Genomic DNA, 10,936 nt, shown 5'->3' with positions numbered 1-10,936 from the left:
CTAGCTTGATAGCTATTATTGTGTGAGAACTCAGCATATGGGAGAGATTCCTCCATTTCTTGCCGAAGGTAATAACACAAGATCGAAGCATGTCTTCGAGAACTTGGTTGACGCGTTCAACTTGCCCTTGTGACTGAGGATGAAAAGCGGTGCTAAAAGACAGATGAGTCCGCATAGCTTCTTGGAAACTTGCCCAGAATCTTGAAGTGAATAAACTGCCACGGTCTGAACTGATCATGAGTGGAATACCGTGTAATGAGACAATTATGGACATGTAGAGGGTTGCCAGCTGACTAGCAGTGATAGTCTCTTTGATAGCCAGAAAATGTGCAACTTTAGAAAGCTGGTCAATGACGACAAGAATAGCATCATTACCTTTCTGCGATTTGGAGAATCCAGTGACGAAGTCCATTTCAACTTGGTCCCATTTGCATTCAGGAATAGAGATAGGTTGCAGAGTTCCAGCAAGCCTTTGATTCTCTACTTTGATACGACGACAAATGTCACACTCAGCAACATAACAAGCAATGTCTTGCTTCATATTAGACCACCAGAATCTCTGACGAATGTCTTGGTACATCTTGGTGCTACCGGGATGAATAGACAAAGGTGTATCATGAGCTTCCTTCATAACCGTTGGAGTCAGATTCAGGTTTTCACGCGTACTCGGAACCACTAGGCGGCCTTTGAAGTACAAGGCGCCATCATTGGCAATAGTGAAGTATGAGGGCTTTCCTTTTGCGCGATAGCGTTTAATCTTCTCGACTTCATTGTCACATTTTTGTATCCATTTGATGGTGTCCACAAGATCTGGTCTAGCAACCAGGGTATTGAGAGAACCCTGGGAAACAACATGGAGGTTCATTTTTTGGAACAGTGGGGGAGGGGGAGCGTGTCAGGACCCCGACTCAATGCCACATCGATCTAGCATGTAACACCTCATATCACTTTGCGGCCTCACGCACGGTATTCCCACGGGTGTCGTCTTAACTTAGCCCGGGACCGTTTGCGCCTTTTGGCACACGTATATGATAGTGTCGCTAGCATCCATATGATAAGGAGCCCGGGCTGACATGGCTAGTCGTAAACCCAAAGTGGCACAGACTTACAGGGACAGGCATCCATGACCCAGCATCGAACGTGTCGGTCATCAGCGAGTGAATCCAGGCTGTAGCACTGGGCTAGCAGGACTCCGGTGAACCGGGCTGTAGCAGGCTAACAGGACTCCGGTATTCATCGCGTGACATTTCCCCGAAGGGACAGACACAGGAACGAAGAAGGACACATGCCGGCCAGCCTAAGTGTTCCGGAGCAGTAGCAAGCTACCATGGCTCAGTGGAAACACTAGGAGACATTTCCCGGTAAGAGAGGCTACTAAAGATAAACAACTAGATGGTCAGATCCCACACATACCAAGCATTTCAATAACATACACACAATATGCTCGATATGTGCAAATACAACATGGCATCACAACATGACTCTACAAATCAAGTATTTATTCATTAGGCTCCGAGGAGCGAGATATTACAAACATAGGTCTCATGACCCAACATTCAGAGTATACAAGTCAAAGCACAAGCGGAAACTATCATGTCTGAGTACAGACCACTATAAATGAAAAAGGCTGAGAAGCCTGACTATCTACCAGATCCTGCCGAGGCACAAGATCGTAGCTGAGGTAACAAGCTAAACGTTGAAGACCACGCGGAAATACTAGTGAGACTGAAGTCTCTCTGCAAAAACATAAAATAGGCAAACGTGAGTACAAATGTACCCAGCAAGACTTACATCAGAACTATCTACATATGCATCATTATCAACAAAGGGATGGTGGGGTTTAACTGCAGCAAGCCAGCTTTGACTCGGTGGCTATCCTGAACTACGACTGCGAGTAACTCTTTTGAGGTGGCGCACACGAGTCCACATATTCACCATATCAATACACCACTATGGATCCGCTCCCGTCTCCCTACGAGAACGCCATCCATAGCACTCACGCTTATCTTGCGTATTTTAGAGTATCCACTTTCACTTGTCTATGAACTGATATAAGCAACCCAGAGGTCCTTTTCCGTGGACACGGCTATTCGAATAGATTAGGTTAACCCTGTAGGGGTGTACTTCTTCACACACGCTCTCACCACTTACCGCCGTTTACACGACATGTACTCGGCAACCTTCAAGCGGAAGCCCAACGTGGGTGTCGGCCACGGCCTGCCTAAACACTCAAGTCTCTAGTCCAGGTTTATCGCCCATTCGGGTTCCATCCATGAGGAGATCCGGCCGGAGTTTCGCTCACAGCCCCAAACGATGTGAACAGGGTTCCCGAGACACCAAACGGGCGCCCGGTACACCATGCCACGTGCCTACCGCATCACAGCCCACCCCTACGGTCAGCGCTGCGCACGGCCTCCAGCGTACTACAAACACCAGAAACTACTTGCAACTCCTGGACAGAGGACAAGGGTGATTAAGAAGCCGAGAGGGTCCATTGGTTTCGGGCCCAATGCGTGGTAGTAGCTGAATCATGGATCACAAACACAGAACTCAGTTCCTGAGGACGGTTGCAATGAGACAACCCACCATGTACTCCTACATGGCCTCTCACCGCTACCTTTACCAAATCGTGTTCACACACTTAGCTCACACACAGTAGGACATGTTCACACACCTCTGATTCATCCCCGATGAATCAGACCTGACTCAACTCTAAGCAGTAGCAGGCATGACAAACAAACATGAATGAGTAGGCACAACAGGGCTCAAACAACTCCTACTCATGCTAGTGGGTTTCATCTATTTACTGTGGAATGACAGGTCATGCAAAGGATAAAGGGGTTCAGCTACCGCAGCAAGTAACAGATGAATCGATGTTGTCCTAATGCAGTAAAAGAGAGCAGGAGCGAGAGAGTGGGATTTTATCGGAATGAACAAGGGGGTTTTGCTTGCCTGGCACTTCTGAAGATAACATTGAGTCTTCATCAGTGTCAACGATCACATCATCGGTACACGTCTATCGAGAGGGGACAATTACCGGCAAATACAGAAAAACACGATCAGTGCAATGCACAATATGATGCATGATCGTGACATGGCAAAATGAATGTGTTTTGGGCTAATGCAACTAAAACCAGATTAAATGAAGTTGGTTTGAATCCAAGATTCAAATTCAAACTCCATATGTGATTATTCAAATGCCATGTAATTGATTTGTGCTAAACAGCAGCTATAAGTTGTTCTAACATGCATGAAAATGGTACATATGGATTCCTTGAATTTTTCTGATAATTTTTCATATATAAATTATTTAATTTGGAGTTACGGTTAATTTTCTATGAATTTTAGAAGTTTATACAATTTTCTGGATTTTCTGAATTATTTTAGAAAATGATTATCTGCGTCATCATTGCGTCATGCTGACCTCAGCAGGTCAACAGACCGGGTCCAGGTCAAACCTGACACTGGGACCCACATGTCAGTGTGATTAGCTTAACTAAAATTAATTAAACTAATCATAATAGTTAACAGGGCTGGGCCCCACCTGTCATTGACTCAGGAGAGTCAACCGGGGCCCACCCGTGGTCAAAGTCAAAGTCGGCTGCCGGCGTTTAGCCGCCGGCGAGCCCGACGCGGCGGCGAGAGTGGTTTTGGCCACTCCGGCGACAAATGGGCCGCGGAGGGCATCTAGGAGGAGCTGGGGACGAGCCGAAGCTCTTGGTGGAGTCGGTTGCGCTCGGGGCGGCCGGAATCGTTGCCGGCGGCGAGCGAGGCGGCGGCCGGAGCTCGGGTGGGTGCGGGGTTAGCTCTGCGGCTTGCAAACGAGCTAGCTGCCACGCTAGCGTTACTCCACGGGTCGTTGCGAGTGCAACGGACGCACGCGCGGGGCCATTTGGTCACCGGGGCTTCGCCGGCGACGAGCCCGCGCGGCGACGGCTACGGTAAGCAAGGGGGCGGCGGCTACGGCAAGCAAACGAAGGCGGGATTAGGGGGAAGAGGACCGGGGGCTCACCACGGTCATGAAGAGATGCTCGGCGAGGTCGGGGACGGTCCGGAGCCGGCGAATTTGACGAAGATGGCCGGCGGGTCCGAGGTAGAAGACGACGGCGATGGCGGCGATGCAGGGCTTCCGGAGGGCTGTGGATCGGTGGGGAGGAAGAGGGGGTCGAGGCAGAGCTCCTGGGTGCATCGGCGAGGCTAGGGGTGCACGGTGGCTGCGGCAATCGGCGTCGGTGGCGGCGGTTCCGTTCGGGCCCGAGGTGCGGAGCGAGAGGGAGAGCAGGAGAAGGGGATGAGCACGGGAGGGAGTTGAGAGCGGCCCGAGGGTTGCGTGGCGCTCGGGAGAGGCATCCAGACCCTCGGCGGCAAGCAGGAGCTGGCGAGGTGCGTGCTCGCGCGCGTCGGGCACGCGCTCGTCCTTCTGTCCAGGGAGGAAGACGACAGGGAGGCTGTGGTGGTGGGCTGGGCCGGCCACTTGGGCCGCCAGGTAAGCCCAGGTGAGATTCCTTCTCTCTCTCTGCTTTCTGTTTTATATTTCTGTTTTCTATTTTGTTCTGTTTTGTTTTGGTTTAGTAAAAATACTAAACAATTTTATAAAATCCTGAAAATAATTATGTGGCTAGAACTAAAATATACCAAACCACATAAAATGTTCCAGAATTATTGGACATATATTAATTATATATAAAATATAAATCCAATGCAATTAGTTATTGAATTAATTCAAATGGCCAAAACAAATATTTCTGTGACTCCAAAAATATTGGTTTGAATTTTACCTCTTACCAATATTTCTATAGAATAACAGGAACATTTTCTTGGATTCATTTGAGAAGAATTAAATGTTGGTTATTTTTAGAGGTTTTCTGAGGCTTTTGAAAATTCCTCAATTCAAATTTGATTTGAATTTAAACATGATGCAGCAACCAAGCTAGTCCAAGGCCAGGGTAAAGCTAGGGATGTGACAACTCACCCCCACTAAACAAGAATCTCGTCTCGAGATTCAAGCGTAGGGTAAGGTGAAGGGGAAACACAAACTAGCACAATCTTCACGATCCAGGTTGCACTTCAATTGAATGTTGATTCGTTCACCATCGTTGTCTCGAAGTCTTGCTCTGAGAAATCCTGCCAACATGACATGGAGAGAAGAAGGAGACTCTAGAAGGGTCGATCTTCTCGAAGATCGAACAACTCAAGATTAACTCACGGAATGAGACATAGCAACCTCTCTCGAGCTGAGAGACGAAGCACACATCCATAGGAATGGGGTGAAGCAGATGACAAAGGTTCACTAGGTAGACAACAATTTCATACCTAAGAAGGTGGTAAACGATTGTCAACGTAGCGAGGAGTTGAGTTGCCATGATACCATAACGATACACCTTAGGGAAGGTGACTCGTAGAGATATCCCCTTAAGTGGCAAAAGAATTACTTTTGATTCAGAGATCATTGAAACTCTTTAAACCAGCCTAAGGCAATTCTCGAGCGATCATTTGGAGGGGGTCGGTAGAATGGCATACTCGGACTTGGATGATGTGGATTACCTTGTTGAAGACAACGTAATGGATGAATTTGCTTATCACCGGAAATGGAAGAGACCCATGGTAGAATGGCACATTGGCGGTGCAAGCTGGGAACGAAATGCAAATGATGGGAATGATTCTGGTAACTGGGGAAGAACCCAACAATAAAGAGTGAATTCACTGTTTGAAGAGGTCATAGCATTGCCGAGGAAACTGAGAGTAATCCCAGTTAGAGCCGATGATAACACGTAACGCTTGTGCGTGCTCTCAAGAACTTGAGCATTTCCATATTCATCAAGGTTTTACCAACATCCGTGTCAAGGGTCCGGCAACACAACTTGCTACCATGATGAATGATGATGGAGGATGTAGATGCAAAGAAAGATAACACCTTCTCAGATTTCATCTTAGCGAAGCCAAGGAAACAAAATCTGGATGATCGACCGAGAAACATTTAGCACTCCGCTTCTAATGTTCTCCTTGATGTGCTAGTGTAACCCATTCATAGAAATGGTCTGGTATCTAGGACATCAAGTAAAAGGCCGGACTTCGGGATCTCAAAATCCATAGGGGCAACTAGGGAGTAAATCCTACAAAATCCCTATGGGGAGGTGGCCAACTTCCTCAATCAAGATATTATAATAACAGGTCTTCCGGCTGGGTGTGTTGGCCACGACATCCACTTTACCGGTTATCGAGGGACCAATATTATAGTTCTTGGAGAATGTTCCAACCATCATATCTGCCTGAGATTCAGATCTGGTTGGTGTCAGGATATCCCAGACTCATCAAGTCTAGAAAGAAAAATGAAAGTTTGCAACACAAATCGACGAGATGACGTTGCGAGATTCTCGGGAAATAAACTACGATAGTAAGCTCCAAAACATGAGCTGGTTCTGCTACAAACATGTGAACACGTTGTCCCGGACAAGCATGACCACGTGGTAGTCTTACAATAAAACACTACCGAGTTCTGGTTGGGAACCATCACCGTGGATAACGAAGTCCTTGCATAAGTCATATGATTAGCTCTTATGAAGGAACTTCTTCCCCTTGAACAAATCAATCAGTGGCTTGGTGTGCTCGGGACACATATGGAATGAAGGTTGCAAGTCTCCAGACCACAGAATACTTCGCACGTGTGCATGACTAATTTGGAATGATTCCAGGGAAACAAAACAATCTTCCTCAAATTCATGGCGGCAACTTGCATCATATGCACATGAATTAGGGAAAATCACTACTTTCATTCAAACATATGCTTCATGAACGAAACACGAAGAAATGCTTACACAAGTTTCCAACACTAGGTTGATGTTCAACATGATTCATGGGGGGAGACAAAATGCTACTGATGGGCTCAACAGCAATTCATCGGAATTTCCATATCACTGGACTTCCACCATCATGTGAACACGGTGATAGCATTGGTCAGACCAAAGATGTAATGGTGTATGCTCGAGGAATCAACCACGAGTAGGACAACATTACGAGCATCGTTGGTACTGATTTGATTTGATGATAGCCCACACTCAAATCAAGGGATTGATAAGACAATAGGTCCAGCAACTGATCACAGGGACCAATCGATGAAGATATCATCTTTCTTCAACACACACTACACAAGAATATCCCTTTGGAACGAACTAAGTCAGACAAGTTTTTATCTTCCAACTCTCCAAGTTGTTGTCCAGCTTAACCAACTAGCTCAGGGATATCTAACACCGATTCTTGGAAAGAAGGTGGTTCATAAGAAACCAACTTGATCACGGGCTCAACATAACGGTCAGGTGACGACCTGGTAGTACTTCCGAGAAGATCTTCGGAAAATCACGAACCACCGATATGTTACTAAGCTCGAGAACAATCTTGCTTTTCAGGGCAAGATGATATGATCAAATGAGCGAGGACTTGACAAATCCTAACTCATCAATCAAAGAGTGCACCAGGAAATAAGGACTAGGTAGCACGATCAATCTTAGAATGGTGATTCAATAACCAACATACTAAGAATAAAATTATTATCCTTTAACTACCAAGCAACGAGGTTGCTAGGAGTATTGATTTCACACGTCACAATTCATTTGTCGGTATTCCGGTTGCATCAACACGGAACCGAGGAATGAAAAAGGATGGCGAGAAGTATCACTATGTCAAGAATTCACAAAAGGTGGTGCAATTCTCATGAAATTCCTGTCATAAAGAAGGTAATACTTCAGGGTAGAGCAGACCAGAAGCTGGATTGTAACTTGATCTGCGGAACACAACTACTTTGACCCAATCCTAAATATGGATGAGGTACTGGAGTTTGTTTCTCCTAGTCATTCAGGACGGAATGGCTTGACGGGCCACAAGAGTAATAGGCATCGACAAACGAACGCGCGCATACTCTTGACTATCAATTGATAGACGAAGGTCAGTAGACAACTAAAGAGGGACAACTCAAAGGAACATATAACTTTCTGAGTTGTGGATGCATAAATTAGTATGTCGAACCGAGTTCAACATAATTCTTCCGGATAACCCATGCAGAAAGGTAGAACTGGTAGAGTCACGATTTATGAATGGAGAACTCCTCAAGAATAATCCTGTTGTGATATTTCAGTTCAACGAGGAACTTCTGCCATAAGTAGTTCATGGTATTTGGAAGAAGAAGATACCACGGACTTCAAGGACTATCGCAAAGGTTACTAATATCCTGAAGGCACTAACAATTACTATCAACACGAAGTAGGTGGAGTGAATCTCGGGTTCAAGAACCCAGGAACAGAATACCTATTACTAAGTAGCATCACGGAATGCTTTCGAGGATAAAGGCCAGAATCTTCACACTAGGACACAAATCATGGCTAGACCACTAGATGATCCCCTAAGCACTTAGGGTCATAATAATAATTCCAACATATATGTCGAGGCAATAATTACCTCAACACACCGATTAGTGTGGTTAATCTGGCCCATGGGAACATCGGAAACAGAAGGAAGGGATTTGCAAATGCATCGGACTATTTAGAAACCTGGGATGACTCGGACAGCATAATGACTATAATTGCTCAAAAAGATTTGAGACAATCACAAAAATGGTGGCATAACCACTCAGAAGCACAATATCAAGGTTCCGAGATCAACAATTAACATACGAAAGTAGTAGGAACTGAACTGAGACTTAAATCCAACAATCTTATAAGTCTACTGATTAGTAACACGTGATCCTAATAGAAAGAAGAGATAGCCTAGTTCTTAATCCCCGCAGGAAAGATAAGATGACTCAGATCAGAAGGGCATGAGGTATAAGGAGTAAAAGAGCCTTACGTTCCATCCCACAATCAATTCCCCTACATATAACTAAAGAATTTCTAGACTCAACTTCGACCAGTTTGGCTTGGTAATCCTACAGGCAGTCAAGCTCTGATACCAACGCTGTCAGGACCCCGACTCAATGCCACATCGATCTAGCATGTAACACCTCATATCACTTTGCGGCCTCACGCACGGTATTCCCACGGGTGTCGTCTTACCTTAGCCCGGGACCGTTTGCGCCTTTTGGCACACGTATATGATAGTGTCGCTAGCATCCATATGATAAGGAGCCCGGGCTGACATGGCTAGTCGTAAACCCAAAGTGGCACAGACTTACAGGGACAGGCATCCATGACCCAGCATCGAACGTGTCGGTCATCAGCGAGTGAATCCAGGCTGTAGCACTGGGCTAGCAGGACTCCGGTGAACCGGGCTGTAGCAGGCTAACAGGACTCCGGTATTCATCGCGTGACATTTCCCCGAAGGGACAGACACAGGAACGAAGAAGGACACATGCCGGCCAGCCTAAGTGTTCCGGAGCAGTAGCAAGCTACCATGGATCAGTGGAAACACTAGGAGACATTTCCCGGTAAGAGAGGCTACTAAAGATAAACAACTAGATGGTCAGATCCCACACATACCAAGCATTTCAATAACATACACACAATATGCTCGATATGTGCAAATACAACATGGCATCACAACATGACTCTACAAATCAAGTATTTATTCATTAGGCTCCGAGGAGCGAGATATTACAAACATAGGTCTCATGACCCAACATTCAGAGTATACAAGTCAAAGCACAAGCGGAAACTATCATGTCTGAGTACAGACCACTATAAATGAAAAAGGCTGAGAAGCCTGACTATCTACCAGATCCTGCCGAGGCACAAGATCGTAGCTGAGGTAGCAAGCTAAACGTCGAAGACCACGCGGAAATACTAGTGAGACTGAAGTCTCTCTGCAAAAACATAAAATAGGCAAACGTGAGTACAAATGTACCCAGCAAGACTTACATCAGAACTATCTACATATGCATCATTATCAACAAAGGGATGGTGGGGTTTAACTGCAGCAAGCCAGCTTTGACTCGGTGGCTATCCTGAACTACGACTGCGAGTAACTCTTTTGAGGTGGCGCACACGAGTCCACATATTCACCATATCAATACACCACTATGGATCCGCTCCCGTCTCCCTACGAGAACGCCATCCATAGCACTCACGCTTATCTTGCGTATTTTAGAGTATCCACTTTCACTTGTCTATGAACTGATATAAGCAACCCAGAGGTCCTTTTCCGTGGACACGGCTATTCGAATAGATTAGGTTAACCCTGCAGGGGTGTACTTCTTCACACACGCTCTCACCACTTACCGCCATTTACACGACATGTACTCGGCAACCTTCAAGCGGAAGCCCAACGTGGGTGTCGGCCACGGCCTGCCTAAACACTCAAGTCTCTAGTCCAGGTTTATCGCCCATTCGGGTTCCATCCATGAGGAGATCCGGCCGGAGTTTCGCTCACAGCCCCAAACGATGTGAACAGGGTTCCCGAGACACCAAACGGGCGCCCGGTACACCGTGCCACGTGCCTACCGCATCACAGCCCACCCCTATGGTCAGCGCTGCGCACGGCCTCCAGCATACTACAAACACCAGAAACTACTTGCAACTCCTGGACAGAGGACAAGGGTGATTAAGAAGCCGAGAGGGTCCATTGGTTTCGGTCCCAATGCGTGGTAGTAGCTGAATCATGGATCACAAACACAGAACTCAGTTCCTGAGGACGGCTGCAATGAGACAACCCACCATGTACTCCTACATGGCCTCTCACCGCTACCTTTACCAAATCGTGTTCACACACTTAGCTCACACACAGTAGGACATGTTCACACACCTCTGATTCATCCCCGATGAATCAGACCTGACTCAACTCTAAGCAGTAGCAGGCATGACAAACAAACATGAATGAGTAGGCACAACAGGGCTCAAACAACTCCTACTCATGCTAGTGGGTTTCATCTATTTACTGTGGAATGACAGGTCATGCAAAGGATAAAGGGGTTCAGCTACCGCAGCAAGTAACAGATGAATCGATGTTGTCCTAA

This window comes from Triticum aestivum, chromosome 5B (genome assembly GCF_018294505.1).
Source record: "Triticum aestivum cultivar Chinese Spring chromosome 5B, IWGSC CS RefSeq v2.1, whole genome shotgun sequence".
Taxonomy (NCBI): domain Eukaryota; kingdom Viridiplantae; phylum Streptophyta; class Magnoliopsida; order Poales; family Poaceae; genus Triticum; species Triticum aestivum.
Note: the sequence above shows the minus strand (reverse complement) of the source record.